The following is a 27,798-nucleotide window of genomic DNA, read 5'->3' as shown; positions in this document are numbered from 1 at the left end:
ATCAAGAAGCTTTTTAGTTCCTCTTCACTTTCTGCCATAAGGGTGGTGTCATCTGCATATCTGAGGTTATTGATACTTCTCCAGGCAATCTTGATTCCAGAAAGTAGGGAAGACCACTAGACCATTCAGGTATGACCTAAATCAAATCCCTTATGATTATACAGTGGAAGTGAGAAACAGATTTAAGGGACTAGATCTGATAGATAGAGTGCCTGATGAACTATGGATTGAGGTTCGTGACATTGTACAGGAGACAGGGATCAAGACCATCCCCATGGAAAAGAAATGCAAAAAAGACAAATTGCTGTTTGAGGAGGCCTTACAAATAGCTGTGAAAAGAAGACAAGCAAAAAGCAAAGGAGAAAAGGAAAGATATAAGCATCTGAATGCAGAGTTCCAAAGAATAGCAAGAAGAGATAAAGCCTTCTTCAGCGATCAATGCAAAGAAATAGAGGAAAACAACAGAATGGGAAAGACTAGAGATCTCTTCAAGAAAATTAGAGATACCAAGGGAACATTTCATGAAAAGATGGGCTCAATAAAGGACAGAAATGGTATGGACCTAACAGAAGCAGAAGATATTAAGATATTAAGGTGGCAAGAATACACAGAAGAACTGTACAAAAAAGAGTTTCATGACCCAGAAAATCAAGATGGTGTGATCACTCACCTAGAGCCAGACATCCTGGAATGTGAAGTCAAGTGGGCCTTAGAAAGCATCATTACGAACAAAGCTAGTGGAGGTGATGGAATTCCAGTGGAGCTCTTTAAAATCCTGAAAGATGATGCTGTGAAAGTGCTGCACTCAATATGCCAGCAAATTTGGAAAACTCAGCAGTGGCCACAGGACTGGAAAAGGTCAGTTTTCATTCCAATTCCAAAGAAAGGCAATGCCAAGGAATGCTCAAACTACCGCATAATTGCATTTATCTCACATGCTAGTAAAGTAATGCTCAAAATTCTCCAAGCCAGGCTTCAGCAATATGTGAACAGTGAACTTCCAGATGTTCAAGCTGGTTTTAGAAAAGGCAGAGGAACCAGAGATCAAATTGCCAACATCTGCTGGATCATCGAAAAAGCAAGAGAGTTCCAGAAAAACATCTATTTCTGTTTTATTGACTACACCAAAGCCTTTGACTGTATGGATCACAATAAACTGTGGAAAATTCTGAAAGAGATGGGAATACCAGACCACCTGACCTGCCTCTTGAGAAACCTATATGCAGGTCAGGAAGCAACAGTTAGAACTGGACATGGAACAACAGACTGGTTCCAAACACGAAAAGGAGTCCGTCAAGGCTATATATTGTCACCCTGCTTATTTAACTTCTATGCAGAGTACATCATGAGAAACGCTGGGCTGGAAGAAGCTTCAAGTTGGAGACTCCCTAAATCATGAAGGGAAAGGCTACCCACTCCAGTATTCGGGCCTAGAGAATTCCATGGACTGTATAGTCCATGGGGTAGCAAAGAGTCGGACACAACTGAGGGACTTAAAAAAAACAATTATGACATGATTAATTAAAAAAAAAATCCACACTCCTTTGCTCCACTCTGAATGGCTAGCAGAGCCCTAAGGAGTCTGTGTCAAGGCAATGGAGCTTTTCCTTTGAGTTTCACCACCCCGTAATGGGATCGAGCCCATAACCTTGGTGTCATTAACACCAAGCTCTCCTCAGATAAGCTAACCCGTCTCTTAGGTTTCAGTGAAAGCTTAAGGTCACACAGATTGGGTTGCCTTTTTCCATTTTATTCTTTGCAGATGGGGTGAATTACCTTGACTGCAGAAGGTTCCCAAATAAACATATTTCAGCGTTGCAATATTTCAGAATGGGGTGTGCTGCTTAGCGAACGTGAAGCAAGCAGCCAGAATGAACTACCAGGTGTCAGTTACAAACCTCTCTGAAAGAAAACCCGATGCTACTGTGATGCCTTGCTGAGAAAAAGATAACTCTCAACATAAAATCATCAAACTGCCAGTAATTGCCTTAAGAAAACACATTCAAATAAAAGGATGGGGCACATGCTATTGTCTCAGAACAACTTTTCTCTCAGTTGTTGGAAAGCTTTTATTGTTCACGAAATCTCTTTGTGTTGTTTACCTTCAAGAGGGATTGAAAACATTCTGATAAGGAATGGAAAAATTAACTTATTTCTCTACAGCTTTATGAAGTACCTCATGAGTGAATCACACTAGTCATTTGTGCTTCAGTTTTAAGCAAAGAGGGGGAAAGAGTAGGCAGCAGTGGATTTCATGTATTCTTTTCACTTGTAATAGTGGCTACCTTTGTAACCAAGAAGCATATTAATATACACATACAAAACAGCCATTGGTCATTGACATTTCAATATTATAATGCTGATGTTGAATGAATTCATTCCATGATACTTCTGAGCTCGCTTAAAATATAGTTAAGTGTCTAATGGGGAATAAAATAATTAGAGTTGTGAAATTTAGCAACTAAAGACAATGATCATAATGTACACGGTTGTTATAGTAATACAGCTGGTCAACCTCATTCTTAAAAGAGCAAAAGAAACACATTTTAAAAATTGCTATGAAGAAAAAAAAATTTCCATGAAGAAAGCCTCTCAAATATTAAAGAAATGAAGGAGAAATATTATTCCACTAAACCTACATGAAGATATCAAAATTTAAAATTATTTTATTTATAAATAATTCATGTGCATTGCTGAAAATAAGAAAGAGAAGAAAAAAGTAGAAAATAAAACCCTGCAAATTCCCTTACCCAAGGCTATTACTAGCTTCTTGTTGAGTACCCTTCCAGAATCATGTATTCATTCACTTATTTACTCTCCTTTTTATTGCTCAATATAAGCATAAGTAAAATAAAATACTTAAATATCATTTATAATCTGCTCTCTTCATGACACAGTCCACATCAATAAATATATTTTATTTTGTAATTCATACCATGTTCTTTTATGTGATATTATGATTTCTGAACCAACACTGCTGGATGATTTTAACTATAACAAAAATCAAAGAAAAAGAGCATACCTTTTAACTCAGCAATTTGAGTCCTAGGAATGAATCCTAAATAAATAATTATTGTGGGGTGCAAAGATTTATCAAGAAAGTTGTTTATAGTCTTGTTTAAAATTGCAAATGTGACACCACCCTTATGGCAGAAAGTGAAGAGGAACTAAAAAGCCTCTTGATGAAAGTGAAAATGGAGAGTGAAAAAGTTGGCTTAAAGCTCAACATTTAGAAAACGAAGATCATGGCATCCAGTTCCATCACTTCATGGGAAATAGATGGGGAAACAGTGGAAACAGTGTCAGACTTTATTTTTTTGGGCTCCAAAATCACTGCAGATGATGACTGCAGCCATGAAATTAAAAGATGCTTACTCCTCGGAAGGAAACTTATGACCAACCTAGATAGCATATTCAAAAGCAGAGACATTACTTTGCCAACAAAGGTCCGTCTAGTCAAGGCTATGGTTTTTCCTGTGGTCTTGTATGGATGTGAGAGTTGGACTGTGAAGAAGGCTAAGCACCAAAGAATTGATGCTTTTGAAATGTGGTGTTGGAGAAGACTCTTGAGAGTCCCTTGGACTACAAGGAGATCCAACCAATCCATTCTGAAGGAGATCAGCCCTGGGATTTCTTTGGAAGGAATGATGCTAAAGCTGAGACTCCAGTACTTTGGCCACCTCATGCGAAGAGATGACTCCTGGGAAAAGACTCTGATGCTGGGAGGGATTGGGGGCAGGAGGAAAAGGGGACGACACAGGATGAGATGGCTGGATGGCATCACTGACTTGATGGACGTGAGTCTGGGTGAATTCGGGAGTTGGTGATGGAGGGAGGCCTGGCGTGCTGTGATTCATGGGTCACAAGAGTTGGATACGACTGAGCGACTGAACTGAACTGAACTGAGAAACAATGTAAACACCAATAATCAGGGAAATAATTAAATTATAGCATATCTACTTTGGAATATTAATGCAGAGACCCCAAAAATCTTATGTTGAAGGATACTTAATAACATGAGAAATCTTTACATGAATAAGCAATGCAACTCTGAATTTGTAAATTTTTTAAAAATTAATGTCTAAAACAATAAGATAAAGAAAAATGCTTAAAAAGATACATCTTTAAAATATAACTAGCATGAAATAGCTAGGAGTAAATTTTTTTAATATGTAAGATCTTTTGGAGAGAATTTTAAAATTTTATCAAAAATCATTTTAAAATATCTAAAATAAATGGAGAATTAATTATATGTCAATGGGTGAGAAGATTTCATAAAGATGTCAAAATTCCCTAAATTAATTCATAATTATGCGATTTCGTTAAAAGTTGATTTTAAAATTCCTTTGGAAGCAAAAGTGGCCATAAATAGCCAAAACAGTTTTGAAGTAGAACAAAGTTTCTTCAAGAAGAATCAAAAAGTGAAAACAGTTATAAAGTTATAGTTATTAAAACTATCATTTTATTGACAAGCAGAGGAAAGAAATAGCAAAGAGAGCTCAGAATAGATTCTCAGAATCAGAGCAGGATCTTTATATAAAAAGGAAATAGTTTTACAAATCAATGGGGAAATAATGTATTATTCAGTTAGTAGCTCTGGGACAATGTGATTATCCAAATGCAAACAAAATAAAATTGTATTCTTTTGGCTTTTTGGAAATTTCTGAATTTTTTCCCCAAATATTTTTCATCCACAGTTGGTTGAATCTGTGGATGTGGAACCCACGATACAAAGGACTGACTGAATCTTATTCTTTTAATATTCTTAGTATGTTTGAAATTTATCTTACTAGAGTTTAAGTGTTTGGTTTGTCTTGTTATTTGTCTTTGTATCAGTGAAAGTGACAGTCACTCAGTTGTGTCCGACTCTTTGCGACCCCATGGACTATACAGTCCATGGAATTCCCCAGGCCAGAATGTCGGAGTGGGTAGCCTTTCCCTTCTCCAGGAGATCTTCCCAACCCAGGGATAGAACCCCGTCTCCCACATTGCAGGCAGATTCTTTACCAGCTGAGCCACCAGGGAAGCCCAGGAATAGTGGCGTGAGTAGCCTTTCCCTTCTCCAGGGGATCTTCCCGACCCAGGAATAGAACCTGGGTTTCCTGCACTGCAGACGAATTATTTACCAACTAGCTATCAGGGAAATCCATCTTTGTATCAGATGATTCTCTAAGTTTTCTCTTAATTTAAATAAATAAGTCACTGAGTACTTACTTCCCTACCTTCCCAGCGGCTTACATTTCAAAAATGTCAATTATCTGACAGACGTGGATGGGTACTTTTCTGACCCATTACCATTACTAAAAGCCAAAAACTGACATCGCTTTGGGAGTAAACAGCACATCCATTTGAAGGGAATCAGTTCCACATGTGCAACATTTAATTTTGGGAAGGGCTGGAGTAAATAAGTGGTGAACTGAAGCCCTGGAGCAAACATAGCTAAGTTATTCCAAAATCAATTATTATTAAGAAAAGGCTTAAAACTTATTTTTAAAGAAATCTTTCATTTAATGAATTGAAACCATATTGAGAAAGAGAAAGAGAGAGGGAGACAATAAAAATGTGCATAAATATAGTCTGGTTGTTTTTGTTTGTTTGTTTTTTTTAAATATAGTTAACATCTGCCTGCAAGAAAGAATACCTAGAAATCTCATTATGAAGCCAACATACTATAACTAATATTTTATAGAAAATTCCCATGTATAGCAAAATGTATACTTTGAATCCTCAAGGAACAAAATAATGAACATAAAAGTATTGGCTAAAGGAAAAACAGGGATTATCCAACAGTAAAGATGCTATACCTAGAACTTCTAAAGACAAATATCTATAAAAAGTTTCCTGGTGGCTCATCGGTAAAGAATTGGCTTGCAATGCAGAAGACATGGGTTCAACTCCTGGGTTGGGAAGATCCCCTGGAGACGGAAATGACAATCCACTCCAATATTCTTGCCTGGGAATTCCCACGGACAGCGGAGCCTGGTGGCCTACAGTCTATGGGGTCACAACTTGGCAACTAAACAACAATAAAAAGTTTTAACAAGCAACAAAATAGTTCATACCTGTGATACTGAATACTACCAAAATAATCCCATAATGAGGAAATTGTAACTTAATAAACTTGTAACTGGCTTCTTTTTACTTCCTAAAAATTTATTTTCTTTGACTTAATCAATGTATAGTTTTATATATTTGTCATGATAATTTCAAATAAATAATATTTAGTGTCATTATTTTTAATGCCTAAAATTACATAATAATTTTCCACAGGTCTGTGCACTAGGCAAAAAGAGAGAGAGAGAAAGAAGGGGAAGGAGAGGTCCTTATGATTAGTGGTGTTACTTCAGTCATGCTTAGGGATCTGAACAACAGACTAATGCCAAGAGAATGACTTATCTAAGCACTAAGATAAACCACCTCTCCTTTTTCCGTTATCATTAAACTCACCATCAATAACAACTATTTATAAGATGTCACTGTGCTACGAATAACACAAGAATATGACAGTCTCTGCTTCCAGAAATTAAAAAGCCAACTGCATAGATATGCCTGCAATGCAGGAGACCAGGATTCGATTTCTGGGTTGGGAAGATCCCTTGGAGAAGGAAATGGCAACCCACTCCAGTGTTCTTGCCTGGAGAATCCCATGGATAGAGGAGCCTGGCAGGTTACAGTCTATGGGGTCACAAGAGTCGGACACAACTGAGTGACTAAGCACACACATAGATATGAGATGAACGTATTTTTGGCTCAACTCAACCTGGCACCTAGAAGATGAAATCTATATCCTATTCAATTAAGTGTTTAATAAACAAATATACATTAAGTGCAGTGCCAGGCAGCTGGCTGGCTACTGGGGAATAGCACAATCAAAAAGGGTCCAAAGCTAAGGGGCATGGACAGTCTGCCACTCGGGAGAAGATTCCAAGACAGTATTGAGGCCAGGGCTGAGTGGTATGCATAACCATGGCTAAGTGACAGCAAAGTCTAGACATGATTCAAGCAATGAGAAATGATCAGTCAGATAAATGACCTAGTAGTCAAAAATCAAAGCTTTATGTCGATGGGATTATGCCAAAGAGTCAAAATGAAAGTGAGGAGGCAGAAGGTAGACAATGAAGTAAACATATGTTCAAGTCAAAGGCAGTGAGGCCAAGCAGCAGTCAAGTGCCAAGATGGCAGAACCCGGTCTCCTACAGTTGGAACTGACTGCCCACCACTGTATTCAGCTTGTCCTTAGACTGGCAAGGTTCAAGATGTTCAGTACCTGGCTTAACACCAGAATTCTGACAGCAGATCACAGGTGGACGAACATAGAGCCTGTTAGAGGGAAGAAAGTCAGGAAGAGAAAAACAACTATCGTATAATAACATGAAATTAGAAAAATGGTACTGATGAATCTATTTGCAGGGCGGGAATAGAGATGCAGACATAGAGAACAGACTTATGGACACAGTAGGGGAAGGAGAGGATGGAACAAATTGGGAAAATAGCATTGAAATATATAAATTACTGTAAAACAGAAAGCCAGTGGGAAGTTGCTGTACAACACAAGGGGCTCAGCTCAGTGCTCTCTGATGACCAGAGGGGTGGGATGGAGGCAGGTGAGATGGAGACACAAAAGGAGGGGACATATGTATATTTATGGCTAATTCATATTTTCGTAAGGCAGAAACCAACACAGCATTGTAGAGCAATTATTCTCCAAGAAATACATCAAAATAAATTTTAAAAAATAGATGTGATTCAGAAGGTAACCCTTATGGCAGAAAGCTAAGAGGAACTAAAGAACCTCTTGATAAAAGTGAAAGAGGAGAGTGAAAAAGCTGGCTTAAAATTCAACATTCAAAAAACAAAGATCATGGCATCTGGTCCCATCACTTCAAGACAAACATGGGGAAACAATGGAAACAGGGACAGACTTTATTTACTTGGGCTCCAGAATCACTAAAGATGGTGACTGTAGTCATGAAATTAAAAGATGCTTGCTCCTTGGAAGAAAAGCTATGACAAACCTAGACAGCATATTAAAAAGTAGAGACATGACTTTACCAACAAAGGTCTGTATAGTCAAAGCTATGGTTTTTCCAGTAGTCATGTATGGATGTGAGAGTTGGACCATAAAGAAAGCTGAGAGCCAAAGAACTGATGCTTTTTAACCGTGGTGTTGGAGAAGACTCTTGAGAGTCCCTTGGGCTGCAAAGAGATCAAAGAAGTAATCCTAAAGGAAATCAGTCCTGAATATTCATTGGAAGGATTGATGCTGAAGCTGAAACTCCGATACTTTGGCCTCCTGATGCAAAGAACTGATTCATATGAAAAAACCCTGATGCTGGGAAAGATTGAGGGCAGGAGGAGAAGGGGATGACAAGAGGTTGAGATGGCTGGATGGCATCACCGACTTGATGGACATGAGTTTGAGCAAACTCCAGGAGTTGGTGCTGTAGTCCTTGGGGTCCACAAAGAGTTGGACATGACTGAGTGACTGAACTGAACGGAGAAGATAAGAGCTCTGAATGCCAAGGTGGACAGGAGGTTAAATTACAGGTTCCTTGGGGTAAGGCAACTACATTTTACATATCACTGATTTTCCAAAGTGAACTAAATACATAATAATTGATTACTAAATAATTCTTAATTATAATAGTATAGTGGAATTGCATTTTATATGGAGATTAGATTAAGTAGATAAGGCAAAAATTGAGTGTACTCTATCTTTTCAACTTCGTTTGAACATTCATTTTAAAATGGCTTTTTGGGAAAATAACATCTTTAGAACAAGGAAAACAATGTTTACAGTTTTCTTTTTGAACTCAAAATATTAACCATTACTTCCCAAGGTCATTAAAAGGGCCAAGTCTGGGAGAAATGCTACATATAAGAAAAGCTTATAATACAGAAACACCATGGCACAAACCATTCCTCTTTATTTCTCTTCCTCATTTGCTCCCCACCCCCTCCCCAAAGAGTGACTTTCAAAGCATCCAATAGGACGTAACATATGCACCTAGGATGGTCAACAGCATTTCTTACACTGACATCACAGTTTGGACAGTGGACTTTGCTAGATGGCATCACCTGGAAAGCCCAGTTAGACGGAGTCCACACAGATACTCAGTGTTGCCTCATCTCTAGAGAACCTAGCACCTGCCAGAAGCCTGTTTCTCATCTTCAAATGCCCTCCAGTGTTCACAGGTAACCTGCATCCTTAAGTCACCTGTGCACAATGGTCACTGGTCCAACCCAGAGGCGTAAGTGATTATATACTATACAATTAATAATTATAAATTGTTGCATTAATATTACTAACTTGTTGATAACTTTCAAACTCTACCATCAAAATCATTAAAGTCACTGAGTTTTCAGAGTAAAGACATGCTATTTCATGTCACATTTTTTTCAGAGGAAGTCAGCTTTATTCCAGCCTCTAGAAGATACTTTGCATTTAGAAGATACTCCAGTGGGAAGGGGAGGTCTATTATAAGTTAAGAGATCAGTTCAGTTCAGTCACTCAGTCAAGTCTGACTCTTTGTGACTGCATGGACTTCAGCATGCCAGGCTTTGAGGAATAAGTGTTAGAAAAGAATATCTTTAAGGTACATCTCTGAAAGTAAACAGGGAGAAAATCAGAAAACAGGACCACTGACCAAAGTGAATCAAGTAGAAATACTAACTGTCCTAAGCTATAAAATATTAAGGATGACACATAGACAATGTATTACAACTTATTAGGTTTTTTTGTTTTAGTGTTTGGACTCAATTGTGGCCTTAGTAGCCTATAACTTTAACATCTTAGGGCATTACAGTACATAGCACCTCATCTGATTAGGTAGCACAAGACTAGTCAACCTGCCAACACAGAGTAACCATTAGCATCACAGTTGTGGCCATTTGATGTTTTATAATAATGTCAGTCACAAATGTAAAGATACTCAGTATTTTGTGGGGGTTCTCTGATGCAGCTGTGCAAGTTATTATTCAAGAAAAGTCTCCCTGACCAGGCCTAATTAATGACAGACACCAGCTGATGCCACTGTTACAGGTAAGTCAAAACTCTGCCTTCTATTTAGAAAGACAAAGGTAACAAATCTATGAAGAGTGATTTTCTCTTTTGGGTTAGGGTTAGGTTAACATCCCTACACCTCCACACACATCCCCCCTCTATAACTTGTACCATTATCCATCTGTTCAACATCCTGCTTTGACCCATTTGTATGCACCAAGTAAAAATGGTTTTTAAGGGTTTGCTCAGTGCAGGGCAAGGGGGTGAAAGAGTGGATAAGTGAACAAAGTGACAGAGGGAAAAAAGAAACATTCCAAACTCTTTCTATTTCATGGAATGGCCTTCACAACACCTCTCGGGCTGGAAAAAGAGGTTGATGTAAAGAATTTCATTCTGGTGAAGAAAGACTTGTGTGACTGAGTAAGGCAATTTTTTTGATTTAGCCCCACCCACTAACAGATTTTCCTAAAAATCTGTGGGATAATCAGAGAGGAAGCATATGCCTTCCTTTCCAGATGGGGGCAACGTGACTCCTTCCAGAAGGAAAGTTTACAACATTGACTCCAGAATTGGAAGCCGCCCCACCAGCCATTCTAAAACAGGCAGCTAGAGCAGCACACCCTGGAGCCTGTCAGGTCTCAAGTCCGATGTCTGAAGAGTGTTTTTGTCCATTTCCACTTCAGTGAGGATCAGCGGTGTCCGGTGGCGGCAGTCAGCATTCTATCCTTTGAGAACAGCAATTGGCCTCAGATTAATGGCCTTCTTGTTGACTCCAGGATCATGGCAGGTGTTCACCACTTCTGTCACGCTCGTAGAGAACTCAGGTGCCTCTTCAATGACCAGCCTGGGCGAGCCAACTTGGATTGCAATTCCCACACCTGCCAATTTGTCTAGGACATCCTGGAAATCTAAATTATGTCTTGAATTTGCTTGGGACAATGCAAGGCCCGCTCCATGACAAGTTGTTCTAAAGGTCTCAGTCATGGCCTGCTCAGTGCCAGTAAGAACACAGCTGCAGGCTCCCATGGTGCCACCAATGAGCACTGGTTGTCCAGTGAGGTGGTAATCAACTGCAGTGAGGGGATGGTGAGGAGGGAAGGCTTAGGTGGACCCCTTCCTGTGTACTAACAGAGTCCGCACCTTCCCATCCACTATATGTTGTTCTACTTTGGCAATATTGTGAGAAACATCATAGATCACATGTAGGTCCAAGTCATCAGGGGTTGCATTGAAGACCTTGACAAAAGCCTGACAGTCATGGAAGAGCAGTTGACCCAGGCATGGTTCTTAGTTCAGTTCAGTTGCTCAGTTGTGTCCAACTCTTTGCCCATGGACTGCAGCATGCCAGGCTTCCCTGTCCATCACCACCTCCCAGAGCTTTCTTAAACTCTTGTCCATTGAGTTGGTGATGCCATCCAGCCATCTCATCCTCCGTCATTCCCTTCTCTTCCTGCCTTCAATCTTTCCTAGCATCAGGGTCTTTTCTAAGGAGTCAGCTCTTCACACCAGGTGGCCAAAGTACTGGAGCTTCAGCTTCAGCATCAGTCTTTCCAATGAACACGCAGGACTGATTTTCTTTCTCAGCTGCTGCCATTGCCTTCAGGTAGTCCTGACCCTTTGGGGAAGCAATTTGAGCACAAGCCAACTGATGATCATTGACTATAATCCTCTCTCTCTTCATAGCTTTTCCCATAGCTATGACAGCATCTGTGGCTTAGTGGCCCAAGCTTCTGCTTCCACTTTTGATCATCACACACATCTGTCTCTTATGGCTGATGCTCATTTTCTTAGCAACAGACTCACTGAAAATCTCAGCAACAAGTTGGATTTCTACATAGTGGTTGCCTGCTCCCAGAGTCCCCAACTGGGGAAGGCTTCTTTTCTTAGTCCTCGCTGAGACTTTATTGGGGTCAGCTTGCAGCATCCTTCCGTACTCGTCACAATGCTCCTTGTCCTCCGCCCAGGCATAGCCTTCTCTCAGGAATTAGTCTATACCCATCTCCAAGGCTTCCTCCAAGTCTTTGGCATTCATTGGGATGACACCTTTTGACCCCACCCCAACAGGACTGTGGTCAAAATAGCTTAGACGAGTTTCTCCTTCACAGGCTGAACATCACTTTCGTCTAAATTGGTTCTCAGCAAGCAGACACCACAGTTAACGTCAAATCCAACACCATCTGGAGATACCACTGCTTCAGGGTCATTCATATTAAAGGCTGCCTTATTCCTAATAGCAAACCCATAAGCTGAATGGACATCAGGAAGACCAATGGATCGATGAACAATACCAGGCGGGGCAGCCACAGTGCCAATTTGTTTCATGGCTGGCAGAAAGGTACCAACACCACCATCTCGACAGGCATTCCTTAATTCTTCAAACATTAATTTTTCCAAAGCATCATTCACACAGCAAACTCCTTCAACCTGCATGTTGGGCATGAAGCCCTTCTTGATTCTCTAGCAGTTTTTATTGATCTTTTCTAAGAAGTGCAGCTCATCATTATAACAGCAACTCATGGTGGTGAAAACTCTGACTTTGAGTGTACTCTTATTACTGTTGCAATCAACTTATATGGAGGGCTCACTACAGGCCAGATGCAATAATAAAAGCTACAGATTAATTCTTGCACAACCATCTTAGGTAGGTATTATTATGGTCCGCTGAGGTCTGGAGAGGTTAAGTACCTCATTCATGGTTACTAATTTCCAGGCAGAGCTAAATTTTGAAGCCAGGGAGACTGATTTTAAAAGCTAAAGACATAAACATCATATATGAAAAATAAAAGCTAAACTTTTGTGTACCAACTTTTACTTACCAAAATATAATTCATGCCTTTGATTCTTGGGAGAGCCTGATGACACAGTTAATGGATTCATACAGGAATGTTTTCTGTGAGACTGGGACCCACAAAGAGATGGAAATAAATATAGGATGGACAGGACTTAGCTTGGCAATAGGACATATCCCCATGAATATCAGCCAGAAGTTGAAAACACAAAATACAAAAGGTCAGCCAGCAAACTTGAGCTTGATTCCTGGAAGTACAAAGTATAATAGATATCACTAAGGTTGGAACTGGTGGATAACTGAGACAGCAGGAATATTTAGGCCAACTTAAATTTCAGGTCTTTTGAGGTAAGGAAGAGGGTTGGTCACCTTTTAAGTGAAAGGTCTCTTTGCATCAAAAGGTTGCCTAGACACTGTGTTAAGCGACTGTGTTTTACCCTTGTGTCTCCAAACACCCCCACACGGTAAATGCTCAGTAAAGGTTACCCTTATTTTAAATGATTTGGCAAGAAGTTTGGAGTTGGCCTGACATTTGTTATATAAAATTTTCAGTCCAGGTTCAATGCACGATACTGGATGCTTGGGGCTGGTGCACTGGGACGACCCAGAGGGATGGTATGGGGAAGGAGGAGGGAGGAGGGTACAGGATGGGGAACACATGTATACCTGTGGTGGATTCATTTTGATATTTGGCAAAACTAATACAATTATGTAAAGTTTAAAAATAAAATAAAATTAATTAAAAAAGTAAATAAAATATATAAAAAAAAATTTTCTAAGTAGGACTGCCAAAAATTTAATATAAAATAAATACAACAGTAATTAGTCTTAGCAAACTTTTAAAGATACAAACCCCTAAGTATAATTTTCATATTTCTCACTACTTTTATTTGCTCAGTCAAGCTTAAACTAAACCATGTGTTGTCTCCAGATGTAATCAGAACCTTTCTTTCCACATGTCTCATCACTTTACCTTTAAATCTCTTTTAGGGTTGGCATATATTTTCAAGATTTCTAAGACATCTCATCTCGTGTGTGTTGGTTTATACCTACTAGATAATTTTCCAAGCCAAAATCACCAGACTCATTTGTCTGGTATCTAATCAGGAACTTCTCAAAACACTATCTTTTCAGCTTCTTCCTTTCTCTGTTCCACAAAGCAGGCACTGTAAAGTTTCACCAGCTCTTGGAACTCAAGTCTTAAGCATAACTTTGTTGTTGCTGTTTAGCTGCTCAGTCACGTCTGACTCTTTGTGACCCCATGGTTTATAGCCCACCAGCCTCCTTTTCCATGGGATTTCTCAGCAAGAATACTGGAGTGAGTTGCCATTCTCTTCTCCAGGGGATCTGCCCAACCCAAGGACTGAACCCACCTCTGCATTGGCAGGCAGATTCTTTACCACCAGTGTCACCTGGGAAGCCCAACTACAATTAATACATCTCTAGAGATCAGTCCTGAGTGCTCTTTGGAAGGACTGATGTTGAAGCTGAAACTCCAGTACTTTGGCCACCTGATGCAAAGAGCTGACTTATTTGAAAAGACCCTGATGCTGCGGGAAAGATTGAGGGCAGGAGGAGAATGGGACGACAGAGGATGAGATGGTTGGATGGCATCACCGACTCAATGGACATGATTTGGGGTAAACTCCGGGAGTTGATGATGGACAGGAAGGCCTGGTGTGCTGCAGTCCGTGGGGTCACAGAGTCAGACATGACTGAGCGACTGAACTGAACTGAACTGAATACCAAAAAAAGAGGTTAGTATCTCCTCAAAGCCCTATCTATCTCAACAAACTTTATTCTTGATCTGTTTGATGTAGTGATGTTATAGCCATCTGCGCCTATCACTAGAACATCACACTCATTTTGATGACACTCTTCACTCTGAAGACATTCACTTTTCATGCTAATCAATGAAGAGAATAGCTTTGTCCATTCCAACCGGTTTTTCCAGTTGTTAGCTACTTTGAAAATTTAGCTTGAAATATAAATATTGATATGATAGCTACTTCCCAATATGTTCTTCATAATGGGACACTCGTATACATAACTTTAGCTTTAGATTCTGACTCTGTCTTCATAAAATATAAAATTTAAGGTTCAAAAGATGCTCTAGGGACCACTCAGTGCTAAGCTCCTATTTTTCACAAGTGAAAATTGAGTTCAGAAAAATTAAATGATCTGCCCAAGAGTCCTTGAAAGAACCAGGTTCAGACTGGACCCTTAGCCAGCCCTCCTTTTTACTTGGCAAAATTAACATTTTTTATACTAGAATAGTCTAAATATTTTTAAAAAGAAAACAGATGGGCTTTCAACAAATATTGCCGTTGTTATCTCAAAACAGTGAAAACCCTTGGCCTGAAGGAGAAAATGTCCTTTTAAAATTATATTAAGCAATAGGAAGTAATTAAATATTAAGTAATTCTTTTTCAAATAACCAGCACACTCTCCATATAAATTTATTTTGGTGCTTCTGTTGTGCAATTAAGCCAAATGTGTTAATATTTTTGTTGAAGAAGAACAGGATTTGGGGCCCACAGTAAGGTTTCCTAAGTCATAATTTTGGTCTGTGTAATATTAGTATCTTATTCATGCATGTGTCTTTTTTCATGATGCTCTAAGTCCTCTAGGTCAGCGAGGTAGTGCTAGACAATGAAAAGAGCCATGAACTAGGTGTCAGGAGTCTTGGCTCCAGTCTGAGCAGCTACCTAGCTGTGTAACTTGGATAAGAACAATGAGCTGAAAAACAAAGCGATGGACTAGGTGATCTTTAAGTTCTTTCAGCCCTAAGCACCATTTATTATCCTAATCACAATCACTGAAATAAAAAGTAAACACATGAACATTTATGAGGTTTTAGGTTTACAGAACTTAAAAAGTAGCAATTTATTCATACAATTACTGCCCCCAAAGTTCTGCATCTTGTAAGTTCTATCCACAGAAAGGGTCCTTACATCATCTCCAGAATGATTTGCTTTTGCAAAAGCAAATTATAGGAATATATAAGAATGACCCAGTTCTGGAATTTTTGTAAATATCTGTCAGCATGTCTTTGAATTATGTCTCATTCAAGGTGAGACCGGAGAAGGCAATGGCACCCCACTCCAGTACTTTTGCCTGGAAACTCCCATGGACGGAGAAGCCTGGTAGGCTGCAGTCCATGGGGTCGCTGGAGTCGGACACGACTGAGCGACTTCACTTTCACTTTTCACTTTCATGCACTGGAGAAGGAAATGGCAACCCACTCCAGTGTTCTTGCCTGGAGAATCCCAGGGACGGGAAGCCTGGTGGGCTGCCGTCTATGGGGTCACACAGAGTCGGACACGACTGAAGCGACTTAGCAGCAGCAGCAAGGTGAGACATGGTTATCCTTGAAAAGGTAAATGAAGATCCCTCTTTCTGTCCTTTAAAAACAAAAGTGAAAGTGTTAGTTGCTCAGTCTTGTCTGATTCTTTACAACCCCATGGATGATAGCCTGCCAGCCTCCTCTGTTCACAGAATTTTCCAGAGAGAACACTGGAGTGGGTTGCCATTTCCTTCTCCAGCAGATCTTGCTGACCCAGGGATTGAACCCAGGTCTCCTGCATTGCAGGCAGATTCGTTACCATCTGAGCTACGAGGGAAGTCCAAACCTAGATCTAAATGAATTAGTGAAATATGGCATATATAAAACAAGCCCCTATTTTTCCAGAATTATTGGCTCATATCTACTCCTGCGTTGTTTTTTTTTTTTTTCCCCCTATTGTGTCCACTCATCATGTGTATGGGGTGTGAACACAAAATTGACATCTGCATTCAGCACCCCAACACAGCTGTCAGCAATGCTAGATGAGGGTTCCTACACTGAGTATGGAAGAAGAATAAATGAACCATAGGTCCCTTCCAAGTGTAAGAGTTCGTGATTCTCTATTTTTGAGTCCAAAATCTGAAAAGTTCATATTTCTGGTTGTGATAAGATTACAAAAACGGTTCCAATTTTGTAGCCTTTGCCACACAACTCTGAAAGCCTCTCTCACGAAGCCAAAGACCCAGCCGTCTGACTGGCTTGGGGCCTTGGACATCAATGGATAATGCAAGCAAAAGCTTGGAATGGGCTTGCGGTCTGAGGCTTGTTCTCTTCCATGCCTCAGACCTACCATGAGGACATGCCCGGACAAGCCTGCTGGAGAATGGGAGACATGTGAAGCAAAACTGAGTCATTCCAGGTGCTCCAGCCAAAACAGCCAGCTGACCTCCAGACCTTGGAGGGAACCCAGCCAATGCCAGCATCTAGGCCATGTCCTTGACATGTGATTAAGAGATGCTTCTTGTTGTACTGCCATTGAGGTACTGAGGTGAGGTTCTGCTTTGCAATAAAAGCTAACTCCTATACAGGTTTTAATTTCCAAGCATATGTTCTTAATTAGAAAAACAGGACTCCTGACACTCAACCTATTCACAGCTCAACACTTAACAATGCACTTTCGGTTGTGCTCGTTCACTCTAATAAGTCGTGTATGCTACAACTATTTCTTGATTGTCTATTAGATGCAGGCACTGACCTAAGTGTTTGAAATGTCATCAGTGAACAAACAAGCATGTTTGATTTGTTTGTAAGCTCCCATCTGGAGCCTGTTTTATAGAGACAGATATCAAATAATAAATCATCTGAAATTAATTATGTGATGTATTAAAAGGTGGAAATGCAGGATGGGGACGTGGGAGAACTGAGAGAACTGCAGGATGTGTGGATGAAACAAACTATCAATACAATGGGCAGGATAAATCTCACTGATAAATTGATAATGCAGCAGAATTTGAGAGAGGTTAGAGTTAGGTGCACAAACATTTGGGGGCATGGCATTCCAGGGAGAAGGAAAAATTAGAGTAAATGCTTCAAGACAGAAGTGCACCTGGCATTTAAGAATGTCCACAAGTTGGAGTGGAGGGAGCAGGATAGAGAGTAATAGGAAAAAAGGTGAAAGAAGTAAGAAGAGGGAGGAGACGGGGTCTTCTGGCCTCTGTAATGACATCAGCTGAGTGAACTGGGAAGCAATGCAAGGTTCTGAGAAGTGCTTGGATTATTTTCCATTTTTAACATATCTTTAGTGGGGGAGGGGGGGAGACTACAGGGAAGCAAGGAAAAAATCAAGTAGGACTTCAGCAATAAAGTGGGAGAAACATGATGTTATTTCAGACCAGAGTGGCAACAATAAAGGTGGGGAGAAGTGGTCAGAGTCCGAAAATATTTGAAGGCAGAGCCACCAGAACTTTCCGAATGTGAGGTATGGGAGAAAGAAAAGAGTTGAGGATAATTCAGTTTGGGGGGTCTGATCAATTCAAAAGATGAAATTATCAGCTAAGATGAGAAGGATCACAGATAAAGTACATTGGAGGATAAAGACAAGAAATTCAGGTTTGAACAAATTGAGTTTGAGATATTTATTAGACACCCAAGTGAGGAACACACATTAGAAACCGTATATAGAAGTCATAAACTTGGGAGAAAGTCTGAGCTAAAGGTATAAACTGGACACGTGTGCATGCTGAGTCTCTTCAGTCGTGTCTGACTCTTCGACCTATGGCCTGAAACCCTCCAGGCTCCTCTCGCCATGGGATTCTCCAGGCAAGAATACTGGAGCGGGTGGCCATCCCCACCTCCAGGGAATCTTCCCAACCCAGGGATCTAACTTACGTCTTTTACATCTCCTGAATTGTCAGGCAGATTCTTTACCACTAGCACCACCTGGGAAGCCCATAAACTGGGCAGTCATCAGCATACACATGGTATTTAGAGCCATGGGACTAGGGAATACCAAAATGGAATAAGAACGAACAGAGAACAGAAGTGTTCCCTGGACTGAATCCTGGGCCACTCCAACATTGAGAATCAGGAAAGAAGATGAGAAACACTCAGAGAAGATCTAGAGAAAGAGACAAATCGGGTGGGTGGGGGGGAAGTACATTGTCCTGAGAGGTAAGTACAATCAGCACATTAAGGAGAAAATTATCTACTGTGTCCAATGCTGCTAATCTATCAAGCGGAGGACTAAGAATTGACTGCTGGATTTAACAAATTGAAAGTCATTGGTAACTCTGATGGAAGAAATCACTAATAAGTAAGGAAACAGTCTTTGAAATGAGATGATCCCATCATATTCTGCCAAATTTTTAAGAAAGTTGCTCAGCACATTAAAAGATCTGAAGGATGGACACCCTGGGCTGCCTGCTATATTGTTTCATTCACCTGAATTTATTCATCTCTAAGCCAGGCTTCAGCAGTACGTGTACTGTGAACTTCCAGATGTTCAAGCTGGTTTTAGAAAAGGCAGAGGAACCAGAGATCAAATTGCCAACATCCGCTGGATCATGGGAAAAGCAAGAGAGTTCCAGAAAAACATCTATTTCTGCTTTATTAACTATGCCAAAGCCTTTGACTGTGTGGATCACAATAAACTGTGGAAAATTCTGGAAGAGATGGGAATACCAGACCACCTGACCTGCCTCTTGAGAAATCTGTATGCAGGTCAGGAAGCATCAGTTAGAACTGGACATGGAACAACAGACTGGTTCCAAATAGGAAAAGGAGTCCGTCGAGGCTGTACATTGTCACCCTGCTTATTTAACTTATATGCAGAGTACATCATGAGAAACGCTGGGCTGGAAGAACCACAAGCTGGAATCAAGATTGCTGGGAGAAATATCAATAACTTTAGATATGCAGATGACACCACCCTTATGGCAGAAAGTGAAAAGGAACTAAAAAGCCTCTTGATGAAAGTGAAAGAGGAGAGTGAAAAAGTTGGCTTAAAGCTCAACATTCAGAAAACTAAGATCATGGCATCTGGTCCCATCACTTCATGGGAAATAGATGGGTAAACAGTGTCAGACTTTATTTCTGGGAGCTCTAAAATCACTGCAGATGGTGACTGCAGCCACGAAATTAAAAGACACTTACTCCTTGGAAGGAAAGTTATGACCATCCTAGATAGCATATTGAAAAGCAGAGACATTACTTTGCCAACAAAGGTCCATCTAGTCAAGGCTATGGTTTTTCCAATGGTCATGTTATGGATGTGAGAGTTAGACTGTGAAGAAAGCTGAGCGCCAAAGAACTGATGCTTTTAAACTGTGGTGTTGGAGAAGACTCTTGAGAGTCCCTTGGACTGCAAGGAGATCCAACCAGTCCATCCCAAAGGAGATCAGCCCTGGGTGTTCACTGGAAGGACTGATGCTGAAGCTGAAACTCCAATACTTTGGCCACCTGATGTGAAGAACTGACTCATTGGAAAAGACCCTGATGCTGGGAGGGATTGGGGGCAGGAGGAGAAGGGGATGACAGAGGATGAGATGGTTGGATGGCATCACTGACTTGATGGACATGAGTTTGAGTGAACTCTGGGAGTTGGTGATGGACAGGGAGGCCTGGCATGCTGTGATTCATGGGGTCACAAAGAGTCAGACATGACTGAGTGAGTGAACTGAACTTAACTGAAGGTCCTATATGTGATTCAGTGTATGTCTTTGTTTGAAAACGAAAAATGATAATAAGGAAGAAGTTTTGCTTGAATTAATTATTCATAATATAAAATAGTAAAATATATTTTTAATATCATAAATATCTAAGTTGCTTCTTAAAACAACCAGAATCTCCTTAGTCAAGAGCAATTAGCTTTCCCTTAACATTTTTCTTAAATCAATTCCTAAACATGAATTCTCAACCCTGCCTTCTGAAAAAGCTTGGATTCACATGCAGCTACAGTTCTCACAAGAATTGTTGGACTATCCCTAGGGAGAAATTCACATTTACATTTTTAATTCAGTGATTTGGTTCTCTGGTCAGTAACTTTAATAAACACTTGACTATTTTGGTAAAGAAAAATAGCCAGTGTAGGATCAAAATAAACCTAATTTTCTGGACTGGAAGCCCATCCTATCAATGAAACTAATTATAGTTACTCAGAACTATAATTATTAAGCTCAGAAAAACAGGAAACATTTTATTTTCCAGCTCTTCATTCGGCATCTCAGTTATTTGAAACACATAACATACATTTCTCCATCAATATTATTAGTATCTTATTTCCTCACTTTAAGACTGTACTGTTAGTTAAATTTATTTATTGTTTGGGAGTATTTCTCGAAATTAAACTGCAACATTGTCACCAAAGTAAACAGTTAGTGACAATTATCACTTCATCTTTAATTTCTTCTTAATATGTAAAAAGGAAGTACAACCAGGATGGGCAGTGCATGAGTCTTGCACATCAATTAATTTCGGATGCCAATTTCCTCATCTGAAAAATGAAAACCCTTACACCAACACACTTCTGAGTCTATGTGAGGAATTTTAGCCAGTTTGTGTAAATCTATGGTATCATAAAATGATAAAAAAAACAAATCCCACTCATGAAGATATACTCAGCATATGACACAAAAAGTCAAAAAGAAAAAGCAGATGTAGCTTAGCCAGGGTTCTACTTTCTACAAAAGAATTAGATATTTATACCTAGTACTAGTGATAAAATTGCCATTCTCTTCCTCGCCACCCACCCCCCCCCAAAAAAAAAAACACATCCGTGATAGGGATTATTTTTAGGATGGAAGATACACAGGCATACTTCATCTTGCTATACTTTGAAGATACTGTATTTTTCACAAGTTAAAGACTTGTGGCAACAAAAGCAAGTCTATTAGTGCCATTTTTTCAACAGTATTTTCTCACTTTCTGTCTCTGTGTTCCTTTTTAGTAATTTTCACAATATTTCAAGTTTTTTCTTTAATATTATATTCATCATGGTGAACTGTAATCAATGATCTGCGATGTTACTTTTATGGCTCACTAAAGACTCAGGTCAAATTGCCAACGTCCACTGGATAATAAAAAAGCAAGAGAGTTCTAGAAAAACATCTCCTTCTGCTTTATTGACTATGCCAAAGCCTTTGACTGTGTGGAGCACAACAAACTGTGGAAAATTCTGAAAGAGATGGAAATACCAGACCACCAACCAGCCTCCTGAGAAATATGTATGCAGGTCAAGAAGCAACAGTTAGAACCGGACATGGAACAACAGACTGGTCCCCATTTAGGAAAGGAGTAGTTCAAGGCTGTATATTGTCACCTTGCTTATTTAACTTACATACAGAGTACATCATATGAAATGCTGGGCTGGATGAAGCACAAACTGGAATTAAGATTACTGGGAGAAATATCAATAACCTCAGATATGCAGATGACACCACCCTTATGGCAGAAAGTGAAGAGGAACTAAAAAGCCTCTTGATGAAAGTGAAAGAGGAGAGTGAAAAAGTTGGCTTAAAACTCAACATTCAGAAAACTAAGATCATGGCATCTGGTCCCATCACTTCATGGCAAATAGATGGGGAAACAACGGAAACAGTGAGAGATTTTTTTTTGGGGGGGGGCTCCAAAATCACTGAAGATGGTGATTGCAGCCATGAAATTAAAAGATGCTTGCTCCTTGGAAGAAAAGCTACAACCAACCTAGACAGCATTAAAAAACAGAGACATTACTTTGCCAACAAAGGTCCATCTAGTCAAAGCTATGGTTTTTCTAATAGTCATATATGGATGTGAGAGTTGGACCATGAAGAAAGTTGAGCGCTGAAGAATTGATGCTTTTGAACTGTGGTCTTGGAGAAGACTCCTGAGAGTCCCTTGGACCACCAGATCCAACCAGTCCATCCTAAAGGAAATCAGTCCTGAATATTCATTGGCAGGACTGATGCTGAAGCTGAAGCTCCAATACTTTGGCCACCTGATGCGAAGAAATGACTCATCGGAAAAGACCCTGAGCTGGGAAAGACTGAAGGCAGGAGAAGGAAATGACAGAGGATGAAACAGTTGGATAGCATCAGCAACTCGATGGACATGAGTTTGAGCAAGCTCCGGGAATTGGTGATGGACACGGAAGCCTGGCGTGCTGCAGTCCACGGGGTCACAAAGAGTCAGACATGACTGAGTGACTGGACTGAACTGAACTGAACTGAAAGGCTCAGTGGATGGTTAGCTTTGTTTTTTTTTTTTCTTCTTAGCACTAATGTATTTCTTAATTGGGCTTTCCAGGTGACTCAGTGGGTAAAGAATCTGCCTGCAGTGCAGGAGACATGGAGTAGACATCTTGGTCAGGAAGATCCCCTGGACAAAGAAATGGCAACCCACTCCAGTATTCCTGCCTGGGAAATCCCAAGGATGAAGATGCCTGACAGGCTACAGTCTACGGGGTTGCAGAAGAGTCAGACGCAACTTAGTAACTGCTGCTGCTGCTAAGTCGCTTCAGTTGTGCCCGACTCTGTGCGACCCCACAGATGGCAGCCCACCAGGCTCCACTGTCCCTGGGATTCTCCAGGCAAGAACACTGGAGTGGGTTGCCATTTCCTTCTCCAGTGCATGAAAGTGAAAAGTGAACTCGCTCAGTCGTGTCCGACTCTTAGCGACCCCATGGACTGCAGCCCACCAGGCTCCTCCGTCCATGGGATTTTCCAGGCAAGAGTACTGGAGTGGGGTGCCATTGCCTTCTCCAACTTAGTAACCAGACAACAACAAACATTTCTTAACTAGGTATGCACATTATTTTAGACAAAATAGAGTACAGTGTAGTGTAGACATGTCTTTTACATGCACTGGGAAACCAAAAAAAATTTTTTTCTGTGATTCGTTTTATTGTGATATTTACCTCATCGTAGTGGTCTGGAACCAAGCCTGCAGAGTCTCCGAGGGCTGCCTGTAACCACTAACACTTGTGTGGTACTTTAATAAATACTTCACATAAATTGTGATCTTTACAAGAAACTTGTTAAGTACAAATTGTTTATTTTTATTTTACATCTGAGGATAATGAAACTCAATAAAAATGACTGTAACAGGATTGCTCAGCAAGTCTGAGGAGAAGCCAGTATTTGGACCAAGAATTCCATCTCTGAAGTTTTCCCCTTTCATTAACCCAAGATAGAAATTCCATGTTCTTGGATAATAATATTCACTTTGGAAGTCAGATGGTCTGAGTAACACTCTGGGTTGAACTAAACCCAGTAGTGACTGGCCAAAGCTCTGAGCTTCCACTGACCAATGGTCTTCCATTCTCATCCTATCTTCCATCCTGGTCTTTAACTTGTCCTAAGGACTTTTAGTTGTCACTTGATGAGCAAACATCCTCTTTGTACAGTGAGGATACTGATGTAAGGGACTGGGTGTTTACTCATCTTGACACTCTCTGTAGTAGCTCACCCCTAAGCAGTCCTAAACTAATAACTATTTAAATGAACTATGCCATTAACTCATGGGGAAGGAAATTCTTGAACACTCACTTTGTGGCTTGTTTAGTGCTAGATCAGTAAACAGGACAGAGAGAGGAGCCCTCACCACTGTGGAGTTCATGGACAGATGTTGAACAATGAACAATAACAGTAATGAGAATTCAGGGAAGAGGTGTCTGCTATGAGAGGGAGAACATAAGGGGCTAATGTAGAGTGAGGCACCAGCGGAAAAAAAGAGTGAAAGTCGCTCAGTCGTGTCCAGCTCTTTGCCACCCCATGGACTATACAGTCCATGGAATTCTCCAGGCCAGAATACTGGAGTGGGTAGCCTTTCCCTACTCCAGGGGGGTCTTCCCAACCCAGGGATCGAATCCAGGTCTCCTGCATTGCAGGCGGATTCTTTACCAGCTGAGCCACAAGGGAAGCCCAAGGCAACAGAGAGGCTCTCCCTAAAGAACAGACGTTTAATCTGCCACTTAAGGTTGAAGAGGAGGGAGACAGATGAAAAGGAAAATGCAAGCTAGGCAGGAAAATGAGGAAACCAGCACTGGTACTAAGATGGGCAAGAGCATCCCCTAAAGCATGTCTTAAATCCTGCATCCGACTGAACCAATTTGCCTCAGGACCAAATCTAACAATGATGTTGGGATTTTCAGGGTACAGCAGGTATCATAAGAGATTAAAATAATTTCTTTGTGTAGATAAACCATGCACTGTTTTGGATCTCTAGAATACTTTAATAAACACATTCAGCCTTGCTGTAAAAGTAAGGGGTAAGTTTGTGGTTCTCTCTCTTTTATCTGAAATGAAACATTTTGTTTCATATGTTGAGATTCAATATTATAATTGGTCTCTAGCCTGGTTCAGAAACTGGATTCTTGTGAAACCGGTAGGAAAACATTGTAAAGATTTATTTAGTCACAGCTGTTCTTTACAAGTAATTTCTGATTTTATAGTTGGTTATAACTGTACTTGCAGCTTTAAATTAAGTCTTTATTGGGTGGGATTTGGGGAGTTGTTACATAAGGTGTTATAAGGTTATGTGTGCTATCCCATAATTTAAATGTAATATAAATTACATTGCTTTATGGCAAGCACTATACACATAATTAAAATGAGATGTTCTCACAGCCTATAGTTTTACAATTTTAAAGCTTGCCATAAAACTTATACACGTGGATAAACCGCCAGAAAGACACATGTTTTCATTTTATGCAGATGGCTACTAACAACTGCTAAGGAATCTTATGGGAAATTGTTATGGACTGAATTGTGTGTCCTCAAAAAAATCAAATTGAAGCCTTAACCCTAGTACTTCAAAACAGTACTAAATTTGGATATAGGCTCTTTAAAGATGTAATAAAGATTAAAAGAGGCCCTAAGGATGGGGTCCTAATCCAACATGACTGGTGTCCTTCAAAGAAGAGAAAATACACACACACACACACCCCCCAGGGATGCACACGCAGAGAAGGCAGAAAGAGAAGGGGACCATCTTCAACTAAGGGGAAAGGTCTAGGGTGAAACTGAACCTCCCAACAGCTTCATCTTAGACTTCCAGTCTTCAGAGCCATGAGATATCAATTTCTACGTTTAAGCCACCAGTCTATAGATTTTGTTATAGCAGGCTCAGAAAACTAATATAGTAGCAGACTAACACAGGTATATATTTTGCAGCCATAAATATACATGTACAAGAATATGCATATGCACTTAGATTGGCTATGTGCAGTAATTATCCAAAGTCCCATTTGGAAACAGTGGGGAGATTTTTATTATGTCTTTGCATGTTAAATTTTTTGTTAGATTAAAAATGAGTATGAATAATATTTATTCAGTCAGACTGTATCTGGATGTTAATTAGGAAAACAGAATTGTTTCTATGAAGTGGGGTCAATGTATGGGTACCCTCAAAGGAAAAAAAAATGTCTTGGACCTATTTACAAGTTGATTATTCCAGCTTTTAGAGAGAATTTAAGAGGCTGGGCTTAATCTACCTGTAATTGCCAAAGAAGAATATCAAACTTGGACTCACTCTTTCAAATTAAACTTTTTACATGTAGCTGTTATATTCCTGTCACTTATCAAGTTACCTTAAGAAGCTTTTTGTGAGTTTAATTAAGCCTGACTAATTCTCCAACAGTACAAAGAAAGATGAATTCCTTAAATATTTAATCCCTTTATGACTCAAAGTGTCATTTTCTGAATGTGACTGTTAAATTCTTGGAATTAATTACCCTTTGAATTAAAGTTGCTTTTTCAGACTCTCAAGACATATAGTCATAGCTCACACAATGTGTAAATTCAACATTTCATCTGTTCATCAAGAGAATTTATTCCAAATGTTGTATTCAAAAATCTCAACCCCCCAAAAAAAAAAAAAATCTCAACCCAGTAGGTTTATTTATGACCACTAACTAAGGAATCTTTGCCTATAAGCTCAATTATATAATCATTAAGCATGATTGCTGGTTTTTCGTCTGCCTCCCACTTTGTCCAAGTATTAATGAGTTAAAGGTTAGCTGCCCTCTATTTACACAATCACTAATCTTTGTCATGGCAACTTTGCTCTCCTTAACTAATCTCAAGCCTCCTCTCCAGAAAGCTTTTCCCCGTTATGCTCAGCAGGCAGCACCATCATAGGTCTGTCTCTCTTTGCGCATGCTGTGCTAAGTCGCTCAATCATGTCCGACTCTAAGACCACATGGACTGTAGCCCGCCAGGCTCCTCTGTCCATGGGATTCTCCAGGTGAGAATACTGGAGTGGGTTGCCATTTCCTCCTTCAGGGGATCTTCCCCACCCAGGGATCGAAGCCATGTCTCTTTCATCTCCTGTTTTGGCAGGCGGGCTCTTTACCACCAGTGCCACCTACGAAGCCTTATATTACCCTAAAACACTGGCTGCGCCCATTCCTTTATTTACACATTTCCTCTTTGTTCTCTCCTGGTGTTCTGAAGGCTATTCAAGACTAAAAGTACTCTTCAAAAGTAGATTCCAAAGAATACAAGGAAATCAATGAGGAAACCCTATTTATGGAGCACCTAATACCCCCAGAACAAGACACTGGATTCCTGTACAAGAAAACTGGAAGACTGCATACATGAAGAGACAGAAAGCCATACATATACACACTCACAGCCAGAGAGACACAAGCACACGAGCACAAGTCCCAGCCACCTAGTGATGGCTAGTGCTTGGAAATCACTGCATCGTCCCCAGCACCACGCTAGACACTGAGATCATGGGAGCAGCTGGCTAACTCAGCTTCTAAAGGAGAAAGCTGCCCGTCAATTGAAATTCAAATTTCCTAAGGAATATGAAGGGATTGAAAGATTATAAATTAGCTCTTTAGCTTTTACATATACAAGTCTCAGTGAAGTGAAGGTGTCTTCCCAGATATCATGATCTAGCATTAACAATCTAAAACAGTAACTGAAAAATATTTCTAGAAAAACTCATTGAGCAGTTTTCCTTTTCTTCCACCACCACCTCCCACACATCTTGATTTTAAGCATCATTATGTATATTAAAAATATGAAACACAAAATGGCATGCTCACATTTCTAATTTTTTTAAGGAAATGTGTTATAAAATACTTTCATTGCGAAGAAAAATACGAATAGGAAAAAAATTAATTAGAAGAGAAATCACTCCATTCCCACAGTTACCAGAATGGAAACAGCCAGCAGTGGGTGATGGACAAGGACATCATGGCAGGTGGGAAGGTGGGTGCCCTGGGTCCAAGGTACC

General features: G+C 40.1%; 1 protein-coding gene and 1 pseudogene across 6 annotated transcripts in view; both read right to left on the bottom strand.

Moving 5' to 3' along the window:
* Nucleotides 1-27,798, bottom strand: part of ESR1 (estrogen receptor 1) — a 409,016-nt gene that overhangs the window by 185,286 nt on the left and 195,932 nt on the right. The gene's annotated exons all lie outside the window — the stretch shown is intronic.
* Nucleotides 1,355-27,791, bottom strand: LOC147366350 (RNA-splicing ligase RTCB-like; annotated as a pseudogene). The gene is made up of 2 exons (XR_015133334.1): nt 11,565-27,791; nt 1,355-11,289 (listed from the first exon to the last, which is right to left on the bottom strand). The product of XR_015133334.1 is annotated as an RNA-splicing ligase RTCB-like (transcript).

Source organism: Bos grunniens, chromosome 9 (assembly GCF_055505025.1).
Source record: "Bos grunniens cultivar Pamir isolate PY7600 chromosome 9, Bosgru_T2T1.0, whole genome shotgun sequence".
NCBI classification, from domain to species: Eukaryota; Metazoa; Chordata; class Mammalia; order Artiodactyla; family Bovidae; genus Bos; species Bos grunniens.
This window is presented reverse-complemented; position numbering and strand designations above follow the sequence as displayed.